Source organism: Musca autumnalis, unplaced genomic scaffold, assembly GCF_047663935.1.
Source record: "Musca autumnalis isolate F117 unplaced genomic scaffold, ASM4766393v1 scaffold_1, whole genome shotgun sequence".
Lineage (NCBI taxonomy): Eukaryota > Metazoa > Arthropoda > Insecta > Diptera > Muscidae > Musca > Musca autumnalis.
In genome coordinates, this window is record NW_027411644.1 from 257259012 (window position 1) to 257278123 (window position 19112).

The 19112-nt window shown below is 35.0% G+C and overlaps 1 protein-coding gene and 1 long non-coding RNA gene across 7 annotated transcripts in view; both read right to left on the reverse strand.

Moving 5' to 3' along the window:
* The window catches only part of FER (tyrosine-protein kinase Fer), a 287316-nt gene that overhangs the window by 134060 nt on the left and 134144 nt on the right, over window positions 1–19112 (reverse strand). The gene's annotated exons all lie outside the window — the stretch shown is intronic.
* On the reverse strand, window positions 14876–15257 carry LOC141391210 (uncharacterized). The gene is made up of 2 exons (XR_012409590.1): window positions 15068–15257; window positions 14876–15002 (listed from the first exon to the last, which is right to left on the reverse strand). It is a non-coding gene; the product is annotated as an uncharacterized lncRNA (long non-coding RNA).

The following is a 19112-nucleotide window of genomic DNA, read 5'->3' on the forward strand; positions in this document are numbered from 1 at the left end:
ATCTTTAATTCAGCCTGGCTGAATAAGGATTTCTATAGGAAATCTTTAATTCAGCCTGGCTGAATAAGGATTTCTATAGGAAATCTTTAATTCAGCCTGGCTGAATAAGGATTTCTATAGGAAATCTTTAATTCAGCCTGGCTGAATATGGATTTCTATAGGAAATCTTTTATTCAGCCATGTTAGAAAAATGTTTCTGCATTAATGAAATATAACTTTAAAATATTTTCAGTTCTTATTATTAATTACATTCTCATAAACCATTGACAAACATTTATGAATCATCCGAAAAAAAGAAATTTGCATTTGATGTTGACAAAGATCGCCCTGTTTAGTTTCAAATATGAAATACGAAAAAAATGTCGTCTAACATCTATTAACATCATCGTCAACATCATCTCAAAAACATTGCTTATGAACAACAAAAATTGTTAGAAATTTGTCACACTCGCTTAAGCTATTAAAAGCTTAGATGATTAAAATGGTAAAGCAGGTTGGTGGTTATTAAGAGCAGCTGTGCGCATGATGGTAATGGTGATGATGATGACAAAACATTTTTTTACAAAAAAAAAAAAATATTTGAAATTTTGTTAAAAAGAGCCAAAATAAACAAACAACTGCGCAGTTCATTGATCTTGAATATTATTTTGAAAATAAAAATAATATTCGTTGTTATTTGTACAAAAAGTAAATAAAAAATTATATGGTTTTTATTTTAATTTTATTAAAGCTCCCATGCCTTAATTCGGGTTAGTTTTGAGCAAATGTTGTTGGAAATATATCTTAATTTCGATGAACTTCTGAAGGTCATTCAGAACATCTTAAGTTCAATGATTAATTAAACACACCTGGAACTAATTAAATTTTAAGCTGCTTATGTTAGAAAATGTTATGTCATTATTGAAAGACTTTTGTTCAGAAATGAAGGTAAATAACCTAGATTACGCTCCTCTATATCGAATGGGGAAGCAGCATTGTGTGAAGGTTTTAAAATATAAAATTTATTTTACTTACCTGAGATAATCTTAAAATAGTGTGAAGATTATCCGCTTAATTGCATTTACAATCTCATAATAGAGGTGTTTGTTTAAATGTGTGTGTAATTCAATCAAACACAATCGTTAACCATAAGGTAGGGAAATGTTTAGCCTCATGGTCAAAGAAGCTCGTAAGTTCGGCAAGAAAATACCAACAAGTTTTCGACGTAGAAATGCCACTTTACATCATAATAACAAGTATCGGTATATGAGGCTATACCTATGTCAACAAGGCTGTCGGCACAAATTGTTTTCAAAATTTGTGGGGGAAGTACCGAAAGGACAGATATACACCATCTTCGAATTTAATGTAAGTGGACCAAACCATTTTTGTTGGACTGTAGAAAATTTAAGACGACCCGAAAGCTGGTCTTAATCTGCACGTTTGCCAAAAATTCTGAAATGTTGTGTGGTGGTACACAATGGCGTGTGGACTATTTTAGCGATATGGAAGCAGTGGACCAATGTGGCCCATCTTCCAACTTAATGTAAGTTTGGACAAAACATTACGAGGTGGAAAATCCTTCCTTGTCCCGTTTGTGATGTGATCAATGAAAGAGAATAGTTAGTTTTTCAAAAATATTTTTATTTTTCAATATAATCTCCTGAAACTTCAATACACTTAGTCCAACGCTTTTCTAGCAATTCTATCCCTTGATTAAAATAGTTTTCCTCAAGGTCTTCAAAATAGTGGTTTACAACTCGTCGGTGTCATGCTTAAGTGTTCCATACGCCATTTTTGACATTTTGAGATAAAGGTACCTTACAAGGTTTTGAACCATGCTCTTTCAGATTTTTTGGTCGGATTTTCTATATCTCTTATAGTTTCTGAGATATTCAGATGCCAGTATGTTCCATATCCGCTTTGTGACCCAGAAAATCTTGTCGTTTTGTTCCATATGCATAAAGCCTGGCGTATGGAACAAAACAATTGAATTAAAGATGTCCTATAGAAATCCTTATTCAGCCAGGCTGAATTAAAGATTTCCTATAGAAATCCTTATTCAGCAAGGCTGAAGTAAAGATTTCCTATGGAAATCCATATTCAGCCAGGCTGAATTAAAGATTTCCTATAGAAATCCTTATTCAGCCAGGCTGAATTAAAGATTTCCTATAGAAATCCTTGTTCAGCCAGGCTGAATTAAAGATTTCCTATAGAAATCCTTATTCAGCCAGGCTGAATTAAAGATTTCCTATAGAAATCCTTATTCAGCCAGGCTGAATTAAAGATTTCCTATAGAAATCCTTATTCAGCCAGGCTGAATTAAAGATTTCCTATAGAAATCCTTATTCAGCCAGGCTGAATTAAAGATTTCCTATAGAAATCCTTATTCAGCCAGGCTGAATTAAAGATTTCCTATAGAAATCCTTATTCAGCCAGGCTGAATTAAAGATTTCCTATAGAAATCCTTATTCAGCCAGGCTGAATTAAAGATTTCCTATAGAAATCCTTATTCAGCCAGGCTGAATTAAAGATTTCCTATAGAAATCCTTATTCAGCCAGGCTGAATTAAAGATTTCCTATAGAAATCCTTATTCAGCCAGGCTGAATTAAAGATTTCCTATAGAAATCCTTATTCAGCCAGGCTGAATTAAAGATTTCCTATAGAAATCCTTATTCAGCCAGGCTGAATTAAAGATTTCCTATAGAAATCCTTATTCAGCCAGGCTGAATTAAAGATTTCCTATAGAAATCCTTATTCAGCCAGGCTTAAATTAAGATTTCCTATAGAAATCCTTATTCAGCCAGGCTAAATTAAAGATTTCCTATAGAAATCCTTATTCAGCCAGGCTGAATTAAAGATTTCCTATAGAAATCCTTATTCAGCCAGGCTGAATTAAAGATTTCCTATAAATTTCCTATAGAAATCCTTATTCAGCCAGGCTGAATTAAAGATTTCCTATAGAAATCCTTATTCAGCCAGGCTGAATTAAAGATTTCCTATAGAAATCCTTATTCAGCCAGGCTGAATTAAAGATTTCCTATAGAAATCCTTATTCAGCCAGGCTGAATTAAAGATTTCCTATAGAAATCCTTATTCAGCCAGGCTGAATTAAAGATTTCCTATAGAAATCCTTATTCAGCCAGGCTGAATTAAAGATTTCCTATAGAAATCCTTATTCAGCCAGGCTGAATTAAAGATTTCCTATAGAAATCCTTATTCAGCCAGGCTGAATTAAAGATTTCCTATAGAAATCCTTATTCAGCCAGGCTGAATTAAAGATTTCCTATAGAAATCCTTATTCAGCCAGGCTGAATTAAAGATTTCCTATAGAAATCCTTATTCAGCCAGGCTGAATTAAAGATTTCCTATAGAAATCCTTATTCAGCCAGGCTGAATTAAAGATTTCCTATAGAAATCCTTATTCAGCCAGGCTGAATTAAAGATTTCCTATAGAAATCCTTATTCAGCCAGGCTGAATTAAAGATTTCCTATAGAAATCCTTATTCAGCCAGGCTGAATTAAAGATTTCCTATAGAAATCCTTATTCAGCCAGGCTGAATTAAAGATTTCCTATAGAAATCCTTATTCAGCCAGGCTGAATTAAAGATTTCCTATAGAAATCCTTATTCAGCCAGGCTGAATTAAAGATTTCCTATAGAAATCCTTATTCAGCCAGGCTGAATTAAAGATTTCCTATAGAAATCCTTATTCAGCCAGGCTGAATTAAAGATTTCCTATAGAAATCCTTATCCAGCTAGGCTGAATTAAAGATTTCCTATAGAAATCTTTATTCAGCCAGGCTGAATTAAAGATTTCCTATAGAAATCTTTATTCAGCCAGGCTGAATTAAAGATTTCCTATAGAAATCTTTATTCAGCCAGGCTGAATTAAAGATTTCCTATAGAAATCTTTATTCAGCCAGGCTGAATTAAAGATTTCCTATAGAAATCTTTATTCAGCCAAGCTGAATTAAAGATTTCCTATAGAAATCTTTATTCAGCCAGGCTGAATTAAAGATTTCCTATAGAAATCTTTATTCAGCTAGGCTGAATTAAAGATTTCCTATAGAAATCTTTATTCAGCCAGGCTGAATTAAAGATTTCCTATAGAAATCCGAATTCAACTAGGCTGAATTAAAGATTTCCTATTGAAATCCGAATTCAACTAGGCTGAAATAAATATTTCCTGTAGAAATCGTAAGAAAACATAGTGAATGTTGATGTCTTTAATTCACACAAAATGTCTTATCTGTTATATTCTCAACTAATCCCCATTTTCTTATAATTTTATTATCAGTATTTCTACAACGTAATAATAAAATGTTGTTACGCTTCATTTAAAAGTAAATGACTTAATTAGTAAAACAAGTTTGTAATTATTGTAGCCTCGACATGACTAAAATCTGTAAACCCCTCGGTGTCCTAACAAACTTAACTACAACAACAGCAGTCATTGTGGTGATAATTTATGACCCCTTAGCCTAATTAAGACATTCCCACAAATATCTGGAAATTGTAAACCACAATACTTTTGACCATATTACGCTCGATGTGAAGCAAAAACTGACTTTAAGCAAAACAAACAAAATGTTTTGGTTGTAATCATAGCCAAGAACATTAACAACAACAATAACAATGAGAGGAGCACTTGGCTAACGCCAACACCAATTGCCAATTCTAACAACAACAACAACAGCATTGACCATAACAATAAAGCCACATAAAAAATCGACCCAATTCCATTCATAAAATCCGAATGGAGCTCTTTAAGAAGAAGAGTGGGATGAAGGGTAAGTGGAAAAGGAGGGGTTATGGTATAAAGAACACTTGAAGAGTTCTGGGTGAGGTTTAACAACGATGATGCGAATAAAAAACACAAAACATGCCAATAACAAATTTTCTGCAAACAATCGAAAAAAATACAACCGAAAATATTGGCAAATATAACAACAACATCGCTTAGTGCAAAAATACGCAAGTAAACAAAAATCGAAACGGAATAGATATTGAAATGTTATTTCAACAAAGCAATTTCATTGTTTAGCCGCCCAAAATGCATGTAGTCAGCTAGCTAGCCAATGGTCTAGATTGCGTATTGCGACTAAATATGTTATGAGTGCGGGATACAATACCAATACAAATATTATCGTCTAAACATCGACATCATCATCAATTGATGAACATACTCCACTCCAAGGGGTTGTATATTGTTGGATAACAAACAGAAACACTTTTGCCGACTATGGGTGTTAGTGAAAATATTTTAGCTCGATAAACAAAAAATAGCAAAATAACACTCATACCCAGTTGGGTGGTCATCATGGTACTCTCTGTTCTCTGAAACGATTTTGCACTACTTCAATCATCGCTGTGGGAGGGCTGTGTGAATTGTATCCAATTTTGTTTCTACTGTGAAAATATTTGCAAGTAGACGACAGTTTCTCCGGCAGAGTGTTTCATTAATACTGTCATCATCTGTACAGATTCTACCCAATTCCGTTTTGGGGGGTTTCGCCGCAGACAAAGAGCTTTTTGCAAAATTAAATTTTGTTTCGCAATTTTCAAATGTTAAATTGCTGTTTTAGTTGGACGACAATTTACTGGCGCCTTGCTATTGCTTTTTTCAGTCATTGAATAGATTTCCTGGATTTATTAGGACGGAGAAGGTGAAAATTGAGGAAATTAATTTAACATTAAGAAAAACACGTGAACTCTGCAAAAATTTGGTAGTCTCCTAAGCCGAATAACCCATTCCAAGGCCGAAAAATAAGAAATTATTTTTGTACACACGGTGCACATTAACTAATTTTAAATGGAAGGTGCTTACACCTTGGAAGTTTTTGCAGATTCTGAAACTACAATGCTCATAGATGAGAAATATCAAGAAACAAAAAAATCGCCGGAGGGATTTTCAAATAAATCGTGATTTAAGTTCACATTTTTAGGGGTTCTTTAGGTTTTCACGATTTTGCTTGAAAATCGAGAGACCTATGTAAATGGGCCTAAAGAAAATGTTGTAGCTGTGAAAATTCTCCACAAGATTGACCTTTATAATATGTTCGTAGGTTTTACCGTTTTTGAGATATAGAAGTTCAAATTGAGACAACGCACTGACTGTATCGCCTCCTTATAAAACAAAGTCATTACTGCAATATCCCAAATTAAACTTATATATCTTGAAAATTGTACAACCTAGGAAAAACACAATCACCCAATGTTGTAGAGAATTTTCACAGCTTCAACATTTTCTTTAGTCCCATTTTGATATGACTTGCGGTTTCCAAACAAAATCTTGAAAACTTAAGAAAAAACCTAAAAATTTGAACTGAACCTCTATATCTCAAAAATGGTAAAACCTACGAAAAACCTAAAGGGCAGTCTTGTAGAGAATTTTCACAGCTACAACATTTTCTTTAGACTCATTTCGATACGACTTGCGGTTTCTAAGCAAAATTGTGAAAACCAAAAAAAAAAAAAAAAAAAAAACACTAAAATTGTGAATTTTGATCGCGATTTATTTAAAAATCCCTCCGTCGATTATTTCTGTTTTTTTATTTTTCTTATCTATGAACATTGCTGTTTCAGAATCCGCGAAATCTTCCCATGTGTAAGCGGCTTTTATCAAAAGTTAGTTAAGGCGCACTGAGCATGATATTGTTTTATAAAGAGGCGATACAGTCAGTGCGTTGTCTCAATTTGAACTTCTATATCTCAAAAACGACAAAACCTGCAAACATATCATAAAGGTCAATCTTGTGGAGAATTTTCACAGCTACAACATTTTCTTTAGAGCCATTTACATAGGTCTCGCGATTTCCAAGCAAAATCGTGAAAACCTAAAGAACCCCTAAAAATGTGAACTTAAATCGCGATTTATTTGAAAATCCCTCCGGCGATTTTTTTTGTTTCTTGATATTTCTCATCTATGAGCATTGTAGTTTTAGAATCTGCAAAAACCTCCCAGGTGTAAGCACCTTCCAGTTAAATTTGGATAAGGCACACCGTGTACAGTGTTTTATTTAACTTGCTTTGATGTCTGTCTGTTAAGTCCAAATCTAGTAACTCATTTTCCACACAGTTGCAGTTGACTATTCGAATTAAAACTTTGCACACTTTTCAGATTTGAATGATAATACCAATATGTACTTCCCCATCTAAAATTATGGACATCGGTCCAGGTTTTGGTGTAGCCCCCATATAGCGGTACCACCCGATCTCAGGTATTATTAAGTTTTTATCTACATTTTCCGCCTAATTTGGCTGTAATTTGGTTATGGGGTTCCTTTGAAGGTGAAAGGGGGCAAGTTGAGAGTTGTTGTTCGGAAGTGCGGTGCAGGTAGTTTGGAAATTCGGATTAAGTTGTGTGGAAGTTGTTTGGAGGAGGTCGCTTGGAGGTTCGGTAGAGGTAGTTCGGAATAGTAAAATCTATTTATTAAAAAATTAAAAATAAAAAATATTTAAAAAATTAAGTTACAGCGTTGTATTTAAAAAACTAAAAACTAGAAAATATTTTTTCTATTAGCCTTAATAGGTATATTCTTCTTCATGATGGGATCCCTCAAATAAAACGCTGGCCAATACATTTGCAACAAAATTGAACGTTTTAGGAAATTTTATTTAAAACAGACAGAGATATTACCTCAGCCTGTGTATATTGAAACAATTTTTTCCCAAATAAAATGTATTTACGGGGTTTTAAAAATTTTGGGCGTTTAAACCGACAAAAATATTGATTAGGATTAAAGATCAAAAGTTTTGCGGAGGAGATACAAAAAGGAATGGATCGACATTGACCATTATGGAAGTGGATCTCCAGCCACTACATATGGTGCCTCAAGAAGTATGGACTTGCCCCAAAAAAAAAAAACTTTTACCATCATAATTGTGGCAGCGAATGCAAGTTGCTTCAACAAAAATCTAAGTTATTCGATATCAGGTCTTAAAGTGAACTTATCCGAAGGTACCGGATGGAGTGGACAAATATAGTCCATATTTAAACCTGATCTATATCTGGTAGATATATTAGGATGTGTAAAGTATGGACGAATTCGGCTACTTCCTTCAAGAGTTAACGTATGAAAAATTTTTCCGAACATTTTTGAACTTTTGTAGGGGAGGTACCTGAAGGAGTGAACCGATATGGCTTATCTTCAAACTTAAACTATGTTTGGACAAAATATTACTAAAGCCAAATTTTGGACCCAATCGGCAGATCCGTTCGAGAGTTATCTTGCGCTCCAACCAACTCACACGGTGTCATAGGGGTTTTGTGCAACTTTCAGGCTATTTTCTCAGGAAGTATGGACTTGCGCCTGATGAAACTTGTACCGTCGTATGAATACAAGTTGCTAACACAAAAATGAAAGCGATTCGAGAGGAGGTCCTAAACTGAACTAATCCGAAATTTTGTGTGGGAGGTACCCGAAGGAGTGGACCGATTGAGTCTATATTGGAACCTCATCTAAGTCTTTTAGACATTTCACGATTTGCAAAGTACGGACCAAATCGGTTACTTCCTTCAAGAGTTATTGTACGTACACATTTTCCGAACATTTTCGAACTTTTGTGGGGGAGGTACCGGAAGGAGTGGACCGATATAACCCATCTTCGAACTTAAACTAAGTGTGGAGAAAGCCAAATTTTGGACGGACGGACATTGCTTAATCGACTCCAAATTGTTTGAAACACATTTCGTCCAAACATACTTGGGGTCTAAAACCATTATTTCGATGAGACACATTTTGCCCATATGAAAGTATATATACCCTCGTTAGCATAAATGCTGAGGGTATACAAATTATATAAACATTTTAAATAAAAATCAATTTTTTAGGTTTTCGCGATTTTGCTTGGAAACCGATACTTGGAAAATTCTCTGGAGGATTTACAGTAATGATTTGTTCCCAGTTCTTACCATTTCCGAGAAATAAAATTCAGGTCACATTTGTTGGTTTTTATACCCTCAGCATTTATGCTAACGAGGGTATATGGTAAAAACCAAATTTCCTTTAGAACTCCATTTGAAAAAAAATAAAAAAATGTTTGCGAGCACATCTACGATTTTTGGTATAGAGGTTGAGGAAAAAATTCTGGTTTCAAACCTGTTCGCGTTCACAAAATTGGCCGATGCGCGCAAAATTTATCGCGGTTTTTATTCTCTTATAAAGAAAAATATTTTAGAATTGTTTATTTGTCAGTAACAGCATTTGATATCCATCCGTAGATCCACCATAATTTCTAAAATTTGTTTTTATTTTCGCGGAAAATCAAAAAAGTTAAAACAAACTGGGAGTAAATCTAATTTATACTACCTCAGAGTCCGTATAAACCTCAACAAGAGAGAAAAAAACTTATTGTTAAAATATTATTCCAAATATATTTTTTGGTTCGATTAGAAAAATTAGAAAAAATATTTGGGAGATATCGCTAAAATCACATACAATAATTAATGTATACTGCTAAAACTTAATCAGGAAACATGGTTTACCATCGCGAGAGCTTAGCTGCTTACTGTGATAACTTATAAGGATTTAGAGTAATATTGAAATAACAATCATTCAAAAAATATGAAAATTAAAAAGTTTCAAATGTCAGCATCAATTTTAGGTGGATGCAGTGGATATATCGAAAAATCATACACTAGTATCATGTTGCCCGTGGAGTATTCTGTATTCCTTCTCAAGGCATAGGTTTATAAAGTGTAAGGTTAAGCCAGAAATCGGAAGGGAACATAAAAAACTTGGTGGCTTCCACCCATTTTTCTACATTGATGAAAACACAGCTTCCACGAAAATTAATTTTAAGGGTCGACCTTATGGGATCCCTCCTAAAACACTTAATTTTAAAGAATTTCAGTCATACTATATAGAATATGTTAACAGTTCGCGAATTCTGAATGGGTGAAACTAGGATTCATCGATTGTAAAACATTTTTGGTTTTTACCATATACACTTTCATACGGGCAAAATGTGCCTCATCGAAATAATGGTTTTAGAAATCAAGTATGTTTGGACGAAATCCCTTACAGACAATTTGGAGTCGATTTACCAATGTCCGTCCGTCTGTCTGGCTTGCTGGTCCACACGATAACTCTCGAAGGGATTTGGTCTAAAATTTGGCATTCGTAATATTTTGTCCAAACTCGTTTAAGTTTGAAGATGGGTTATATCGGTCCACTCCTTCCGATACCTCCCCCACAAAAGTTCGAAAATGTTCGGAAAATTTGTGGGCACGATAATTCTTGAAGGGAGTAACCGATTTAGACCATACTTATACACATGGTGAAACTTCTACCAGACTTAGATGAGGTTTTAATATGGACTCAAGCGGTACACTTCTTCGGGTACCTCCAACACATATTTTCGGATAGTTCAGTTTAGGACCTGCTCTCGAATCGCTTCGATTGTTGTTGTAACAACTTGTATTCACTGCCCCCCCATACGATGTTAGAAGTTTCATCAGGAGTAAGTCTATACTTCCTGAGAAAATAGCCTGAAAGGTGCAAAACAAAACCTATGACACCTGTGTAGTGGTTGGAGCGCACGATAACTCTCGAACGGATCTGCCGATTTGGTCCAAAATGTGGCCTTCGTAATATTTTGTGCAAAGATAGTTTAAGTTCGAAGATAAGCCATATCGGTCCACTCCTTTAGGTACCTGCCCCACAAAATCTCAAAAATGTTCGGAAAAATTGATGGGAGTGACCGATTTGTTCCACACTTTACACATCCGTATATATCTACCAGATATAGATTAGGTTTGAATATGGACTATATTTGTCCACCCATTCAGGTACCTCCCACATAAAATTTCGGATAAATCCACTTTAAGACCTGCTCTTGAATAACTTTGATTTTTGTTGAAGAAACTTGCATTCGCTGCCTCAATTTTCAGGGGCAAGTCCAAACTTCTTGGTAAAACAGCCCGAAAGGTGTAAAAAACCCCCTATGGCACTATATGTATGTAGTTGCCGAAGAGCACTATAACTCTCGAATTGATCAACCAGTACAAAAGATATACGAAGACCCACTGAAATGAAAAGTGGGCGCGATAAGATTCATAAGATTGACTTCCATAATGGACTATGTTCGGCAAGTCCCAATGTCACGCAAGCTGAGGGTATATCTCTGTACCTATGTGTCTGCTGTGCTTTTGCTTTTTTTCTATGCCTTTCAATAAAACACCATCATTTATAAATGTGTGTATATGTTAGAGATATCTAGTGAGCGCTTGCTGAGAGCAAGTGAGCATACATTTCAATATGTTTCACATTGACATTTACGCTCCTTGCTCTCAGAAAACGCCTACTGGTGCATGTGTTTTTTTTTTGTGGCTTTTGGGTTTGTATTTGTTTGCACCCAAACATATAATTTGTTTGCATCCAAACATATAATATGTTTGCACCCAAACATATAATTTGTTTGTATGCAAACATATAATTTGTTTGCACCCAAACATATAATTTGTTTGCATCCAAACGTATAATATGTTTGCACCCAAACATATAATTTGTTTGCAGGACCCAAACATATGTTATGTTTGGGACTGCTTGAAAACAAATATATGTTTGCTGCAAAATATGTTTGGGACATATGTTAGAGAGGCCTTTTTTCTGTGTGTATGTTTATATGAAAGCTATACCTAAACGCGGGCCTATATTAATCATGTTTTGCAAGGATGTATGGTGTTTCCTCCGAAGTCAAAATCCAAAATTACAGCCAGCTCGGTTAGAAAATCTGGCTAAAATCGTCAAAATTCCGAATATCGGGAGGTACGTTTATATGGCAGCTATGTTTAAACTTGCACTTATATTAAACATTTTTTGCAAGGAAGTATGATTAAAATTGTATTTGACTAGAATCGTCAAAATACGAGTGCAAAAAATCGGGCGGTACCTTTATATGTGGGCTATACCCAAATGTGGGGTTACATCCACTAACATTTTTTTCTATATTTTGCGCTCCTTTTAAAACTATGTAGGCAATAGCTGGATTAAAACTATTTTTTGGGACACATTGCACTGGTTCAGTAGACAATTGTTTCACTCTGAAGTGTTTGAATTGTTCCACTCTGTAGCTCTGAGTGACCATCTCAAATGATTTAAGAACCACCGGAAAAGAGATGAGTCTCCAATCAACTTACCCCGAAATTTGCATTACTTCTGAAGTTTCTGACCCTTGGACCCACATCCATGCTTGTCCCGCATGACCCGCCACACCGCCGATGAAGTACATATGACTAATATCAGAAGTACATATCGTCTGCTCCATCGGAAAAGGTCGTAAGTCCCTCACAATAAATTTTTCAGGAGGAAGAAAAAACATTCAAGCGCTTTCTGTATTAAAAATTTTATTATGGTGGTAAAGGCAGTATTTTTCGTTTATTTATTCCGCTTCAATACCTGTACTTTGTTTGATAAAATTCCGTCGCATTTGGGAGATAATTGGATGTCTTTGGACTTACGACCTTTTCCTTGTACAGTTTTGTATTTTTGTAGGGACTTACGACCTTTTCCTACAATTTACGTACGTTTTTAAATAAAATATTTATACTTTACAAAACAATGTGGAAAGGGTATTATAAGTTTGTTTTGTCCAATATTCGTGTAACATCGCGAAGTATTCGTCGTAGACCCCCTCCCCTTGCCATTTCTTCATATCTTGACGAGATAAAGCGATCTAGCTATGTGTGTCCGTCTATCCATTAACAATTGTAATAAAACTCCAGGCCTCAATTTTGGACCGATCGTCACGAAATTTTGTGGAGAGGTCGGGTTCCGACCAGATGTTGGTTATTATCGAAAGGTGTGAAATGGAACAAACCCACAATTTTTACCCGACTTTGTAGCTGTCCTGTAGATCGCAGTAATATTCCGATCGGAGCGAAATTTTAAGAATGATTTGAGTTTAAGACAAAGAATAAGCTTGCAATTTAACATGGTGATGAGATAATTATTAGCGGGTTCAATGGACCAAAACTTTTGTGTGAAATCTTATATATAAAATACAATGTGTGTATGTTCCGCATAGCCTCAAAAACGCCTGAACCGGTTTTTCTTGAAAATTTCAGAGAATATACAAGGAACAACCAAGGTGAATATAAGCTTTATAGTTTTTGAATTCCGGAGGGGGCGGGGGCATGCCCTATTTTTTAAAAATCGCTTTTTTGCAAAAGTTGTGAAGTATCGGTCAGAAAATTAATTTGCGAGGCAACGGTTGTTGAATCTCCGACCCTAAGAACTTATTCCATGTAATTTTCAGACTATGCACAGGGATGTCCCTTGGTGGAAGTAGACTATGTATTTTGTTGAATTTCGGAGGAGCGGGTTACACCTGTACCCTATTTTTTAAATGCGCTATATATATAACTTACGAACGATTCCGTTTCCCCAATCCTGGATACATATTTTAGCAATAAGACCCGACCAGAGTAAAATTCTAAGTCGGTATAACCATGACCGTCTGTCCGTCTTTTGAAATTAAGATACAGCTCGCAATTTTTAAGATAGATCTTCGTGATTTGGTATAGAAGTTTCTATTACTTCTAGGATGTTTGGTATTGACGCCTTCATATATAGGTGTGGCCTCAATATCCTCCGAAATGGCTGAAATTTGGTATTTATTCTTCGTTTCGGGTATAAAACTTTCTCCCATAAATTTGTCTATATAGGTCCACGCCTTCATATAGCCCCATAGAACGGTGCCTCCCAAATTTCGGTATTTTGACGGTTAGCCACATTGTTTTACCGAAATTTCTGAAATTTGGTATTTAGTCTACTGCATAAACGAAAGGAAACTAATGGAAGTAAAATTCAATACAACTCATGGTGGAGGGTATAACAAGTTCGGCCTGGCCGAATTTAACGACGTTCTTACTTGTTATTGATATTCACTTGAATATCCGAACTAATTTGCGATGCAAAAAAATTTAATTGACATAAGAAAAGGTAAAAAAAAAACTGTTTCAAGGGCCAGCAACGTGGACCGGTTCGGCTAATATTTAATATAAAACATGACACGTTGTACTTACGACCTTGTACTTTTGCCTTCAACCTTCTCCTTCAATTAAATTTCATGATTAATTCCGTTAATGTACGTGGTTTCTTAGCTACATTGTAGTTTCAAATAGTGTCATTTTTTGTCTTCCCAAGTATTTCTGCCCCAACTCACTGCATCTTTTGTTTTTGTCTGCAAACCATGTAGAATCTTCAGCATGTAACAGCTTCCTGCGTTTAGGAAGTTTATCATCAGAGCTTTCAGAATCACCGTGAAAACCATAGGGAAATAGACTAATACAAACTAATCTCGTTATGTGCATAAATGTCATTCAAAGGTGTAGGCTAGTTCTTTACATTGTACCCTAACCATGAATGACGTTAAACATTATATCTGAACTACATTAGCTGTAGTATTCTTTTAAAGTATACATTTTCCTGTGGACTTACGACCTTTTCTTAATCAAATTTGTACGTTTTGTGGACTTACGACCTTTTCCGACAAGGGTAAAACATATAGAAAAACGCGACATACTACCATTTTCTTTGTATCATACGACGTGTTTTGACTTGTACAATTATCCTGTAACAAAAACGCGATTTCAAAAAAAAGTGGACTTACGACCTTTTCCGACGGAGCAGACGATATGACTAATATCAGTTTAAAAATGTTACTCATTTTTTAAACTTTCAAAAACTAAAACAAATGATTTGACTCATAAAACTAAATTATATTTTACAAAACACTGAAGATTTTTCATGCGATTTGGTTCAGTTGCCATTAAATTTTAAGGCGTTTTATGTATTTTCATATTTTTTTATAATTTTTGTTGTATATCGCATCAATTTTTTTTTTTATTTTTGAAGCAATTAAGTATAAATAATTGCAAAACTATGTATTTTCAATTTTACGTTCAAAAATATTTTAAATATTTTTTTTTAAACGTGCATTTTTGTTGCAAATGTATTGGCACACCACTGTAACCCCTGCCGCAACAAGGTCAATCTTACCCTGATATGTATTCTCTGCAATGACAACGTGAGTATTTAACTTTCTTGTGTGTTTTATGATTCTTGTGTTAAATGCTTACAGTGACTTCGAAAAATTCCCAAAATATGATACATGAATATGCGGTTGTACAAAAGTCATCACCCTAATGTACAGCCCCTCATAGTGTTCTTTTCCATTAAGTGTTCCGAAGAGAAGCATGAGCCTATAAATTTTGACCTCTGCAAATGAAATGTCCTTTTACGTGAATATTTTTTATCCGTCATTGTACAACAAAGTCCTTTCCTTTTAATCTAGACGAAATGAGAACATTTTTTTGTCATAACTGTTCACATTGTCGGAGAACAAGAAAATAGCATTGTAATTCATTTCAATATGAAATCATCATTTTAATTTACACAAATTACAAATTAAATTTTACGATGTACGATATGTTCAACTCAGGCAAGCAACCGCTAAACAATTTGTTTTAAAAAGTTGTTAAACAAAATGTGAACAATTTGACAAAACAAATGAGCATTGTGGACGGTCTGGTCTGCCAACCAGCCAGGCATTCTGAGCCATTCACTGAACTGAATTGGTGAACTACCGAAAAGAGCAAACCCGACATAAGAGAATAATTGAACAAAACATTTATCATTTAATTGTTGTAATGCAGCAGCAGCATTGTACGAACACCATGCATTGTAGTTAACAACAATTAAACATTTTGGTCCATTAATAAAATATGTTTGCCACAAATGAACAAAACATGCAATCCTCCTCCTGCTGTCCCTCCAGCAAGAAGAAGAATCGATGGGTTGTTTGGTTGGTTGGCTGTGTGGTGGCCACTGCCACATTTGTTAATAAAAGAAGTCTGAACTTAATTCCAGTCAGTAATTACATTCAAATAGTAATTTATTGGCAACATGTTGTGGTTGTTGTTGCTGCTGCTCCTGTTATACTGGTTGTTGCTGTCATTTCGTTTAGTGTTGTTGTTGTTGGCTGGCATTGTTATTTTATTAACAAGTTCATACAGTGGCCCAAAGCAGAAAAATGTATCTTGTAGCGCAAATATTTAAAATATAAATTATTCAAAAATTGATTTAATACCACTGTAAAAGATGCATGTAATGGTTTCTGTGTGTTGCGAAAATGCTCCCAAAACGGAAATTTGTTAATGTAAGCCATAAATTTTCGTTTGGCAAAAACAAAATACCCATGAAGAAGAACGAGTAAACGAATAAGAAACTGTAGTGAACATAAATAAACAAACAAATAGAGAGAAACAACGACAGAATGCCAGGAAAGAATGGAAAAATAACACTAACAACAACTGGCAAATAAATAAACAACAACAATAAGTTTATCTGGCAAATGTTTGTGTTAACAATTCCATTGGTTTGCCTACCACAACCTCCCACCATTCAAAATAAGTTGGGAAATCGCTGTAATATCTACCGACCGACCACCCACCCACAATCATGGCTCATTAATAGTTAAAAAACATCTATAAATTTTATAATTTCCCTAAAATTTACATTTTGTTTGGTCTTATCTCTATGGGCAGCCTCAATGCAGCAACATCTCCTGTGTTGTCGCCAGCTGCCAATAAAAACAGCAACAGCATGTTGTGGTGGTTAAAAGAAAAACAGTTTTTCATTTGCAAAGAGAAAACATCAGATTCTTTTATCTTCCTTAATATTATTCATTATTGTCGGCATCATCAGCCTTATGAGGCGTAAAATATTTGAAGCAATAACAACAACCAGATACAACATACATAAATGTTTTGGCCTGGGGGAGAAGCGGAAGGGAACACACTCGGTAATAATTAATGCAAAATAGAAATTTTATAAAAATTTAATTTTGAAAATACAGAAATAAAAAAAAAAACAAATTGATAAACGTAGGATATTTTGTTTAGAACATCTTTAGCGAACATTTTCTGGCCCAAAGCCAAATTGGCGTAAATTAATATTCTGTTATGAGAAATGAGCAAATAACAACAAAGAAGATAGAAAGCAAAACAAAAATGCTTCTTACAAAATGCATTAATAGATTAAAAATGTGGAAAGAGAAGAAATAATCGCTGTTAGGTACCACATGACTTTGAGAATCTGGAAAATCGGAATAAGAGGGTGTTCCTCTAAAGAGGAAAAAATGTCATGGAGGATGTCAGTAAAAAGTGGAGATTCTGATGCACGAACTAAGTAAATTACAAGTGGTCTAATAAGGGACCTGTAGGTCCCTATTAGCCGTTGTAATAACTTCTTATGGAAGACCAAATGGTATTTTGATAGCCATGATAGAGGTCTTCATATGTATATAAGACAAAATGGGTTTCTTATAGAAGACAAAGTGGCCTTTTTATAGAAGACTAAAACGTCTTCTTATAGACGACCAAGTGGACTTCTTTAAGACGACTAAGTGGTCTTCTTAGAGAAGACCAAATGGTCTTCTTATAGACGACTAAGTGGTCTTCTTAAAGAAGACAAAGTTGCGTTTTTATAAAAGACCAAGCGCTCTTCGTACAAAGGACCACCGGTTCTTCTTATAGAGTACCAAGTGGCCGACCTATAGAAGAGCAAGTGATCTTCTTATAGAAGAACAAATGGAATTCTTATAGAAGAGCAAGTGGTCTTCTTATAGAAGAACAACTACCCTTTGCATAGAGGACCAAATGATCTTCTTGTTGAAGACTTGGTGTTCTTTTTATATAAGACCAAGTGTTCTTCTTATAGAAGACTAAGTGATCTTCTTGTAGAACAGCAAGTGGTCTTCTTATAGAAGAGCAAGTAGTCGTCTTATAGAAGAGAAAGTGGTATTCTTATAGAAGAGCAAGTCGTCTTCTTATAGAATAGCAAGTGGTCTTCTTATATAAGACTGAGTGTTCTTCTTATAGAAGACCAAGTCGTCTTCTTATAGAAGACCAAGTCGTCTTCTTATGGAAGAGCAAGTGTTCCTCTTATAGAAAGTGATCTTCATGAAGAGGACCAATTGTTCTTCTTATAGAAGACCAAGTGTTATTCCTATAGAAAACTAAGTGCTCTTCTTATAGAAGACTTAGGGCTCTTCTTATAGAAGACCCAGTCGTCTTCTTATAGAAGACAAAGAGTTCATCTTATAGAAGGCAAAGTGGACGAAGTAGTCTTCCCATAGAAGGCCAAGGGTTCTTCTTATAGGAGACCAAGTAGTCTTCCCATAGAAGACCAAGTGTTCTTCTTATAGAAGACAAAGTGTTCCTCTAATAGAAGACCACGGGTTCTTCTTATAGAAGGCCAAATGTTCTTCTTACAGAACACCAAGTAGTCTACCCAAAAAAGACAAAGTGTTTTTCTCATAGAAGACCAGGTGCTCTTCTTATAGGAGACCAAGTAGTCTTCCCTTAGAAGACCAAGTTTTTCTCTAAGAGAAGACCAAGGGTTCTTCTTATAGAAGGCCAAATGGTCTTCTTATAGAAGACCAAGTGTTCTTCTTACAGAATACCAAGTAGTCTACCCAAAGAATACAAACTGTTCATCTTATAGAAGACCAAGTAGTCTTCCCATAGAAGGCCAAGAGTTCTTCTTATAGAAGACCAAGTAGTCTTCCCATAAAAGACCAAGTGTTCTTCTTATAGAAGACCAAGTGCTCTTCTTATAGAAGACCAAGTGCTCTTCTTATAGAAGACCAAGTGCTCTTCTATGGGAAGACTATTTGGTTTTCTATAAGACCAAGTGTTCATCTTATAGAAGACCAAGTGCTCTTCTTATAGAAGACCAAATAGTCTTCCCATATAAGGCCAAGTGTTCTTCTTATAGGAGCCAAGTGCTCTTCTATGGGAAGACTATTTTGTTTTCTATAGAACCAAGTGTTCATCTTATAGAAGACCAAGTGTTCCTCTAATAGAAGATCAAGGGTTCTTCTTATAGAAGCCAAATGGTCTTCCTATAGAAGACCAAGTGTTCTTCTTATAGAAGACCAAGTAGTCTTCCTATAGAAGACCAAGTATTCATCTTATAGAAGACCAAGTGTTCCTCTAATAGAAGACCAAGGGTTCTTCTTATAGAAGGCCAAATGGTCTTCTTATAGAAGACCAAGTGTTCTTCTTATAGAAGACCAAGTAGTCTTCCTATAGAAGACCAAGTGTTCATCTTATAGAAGAC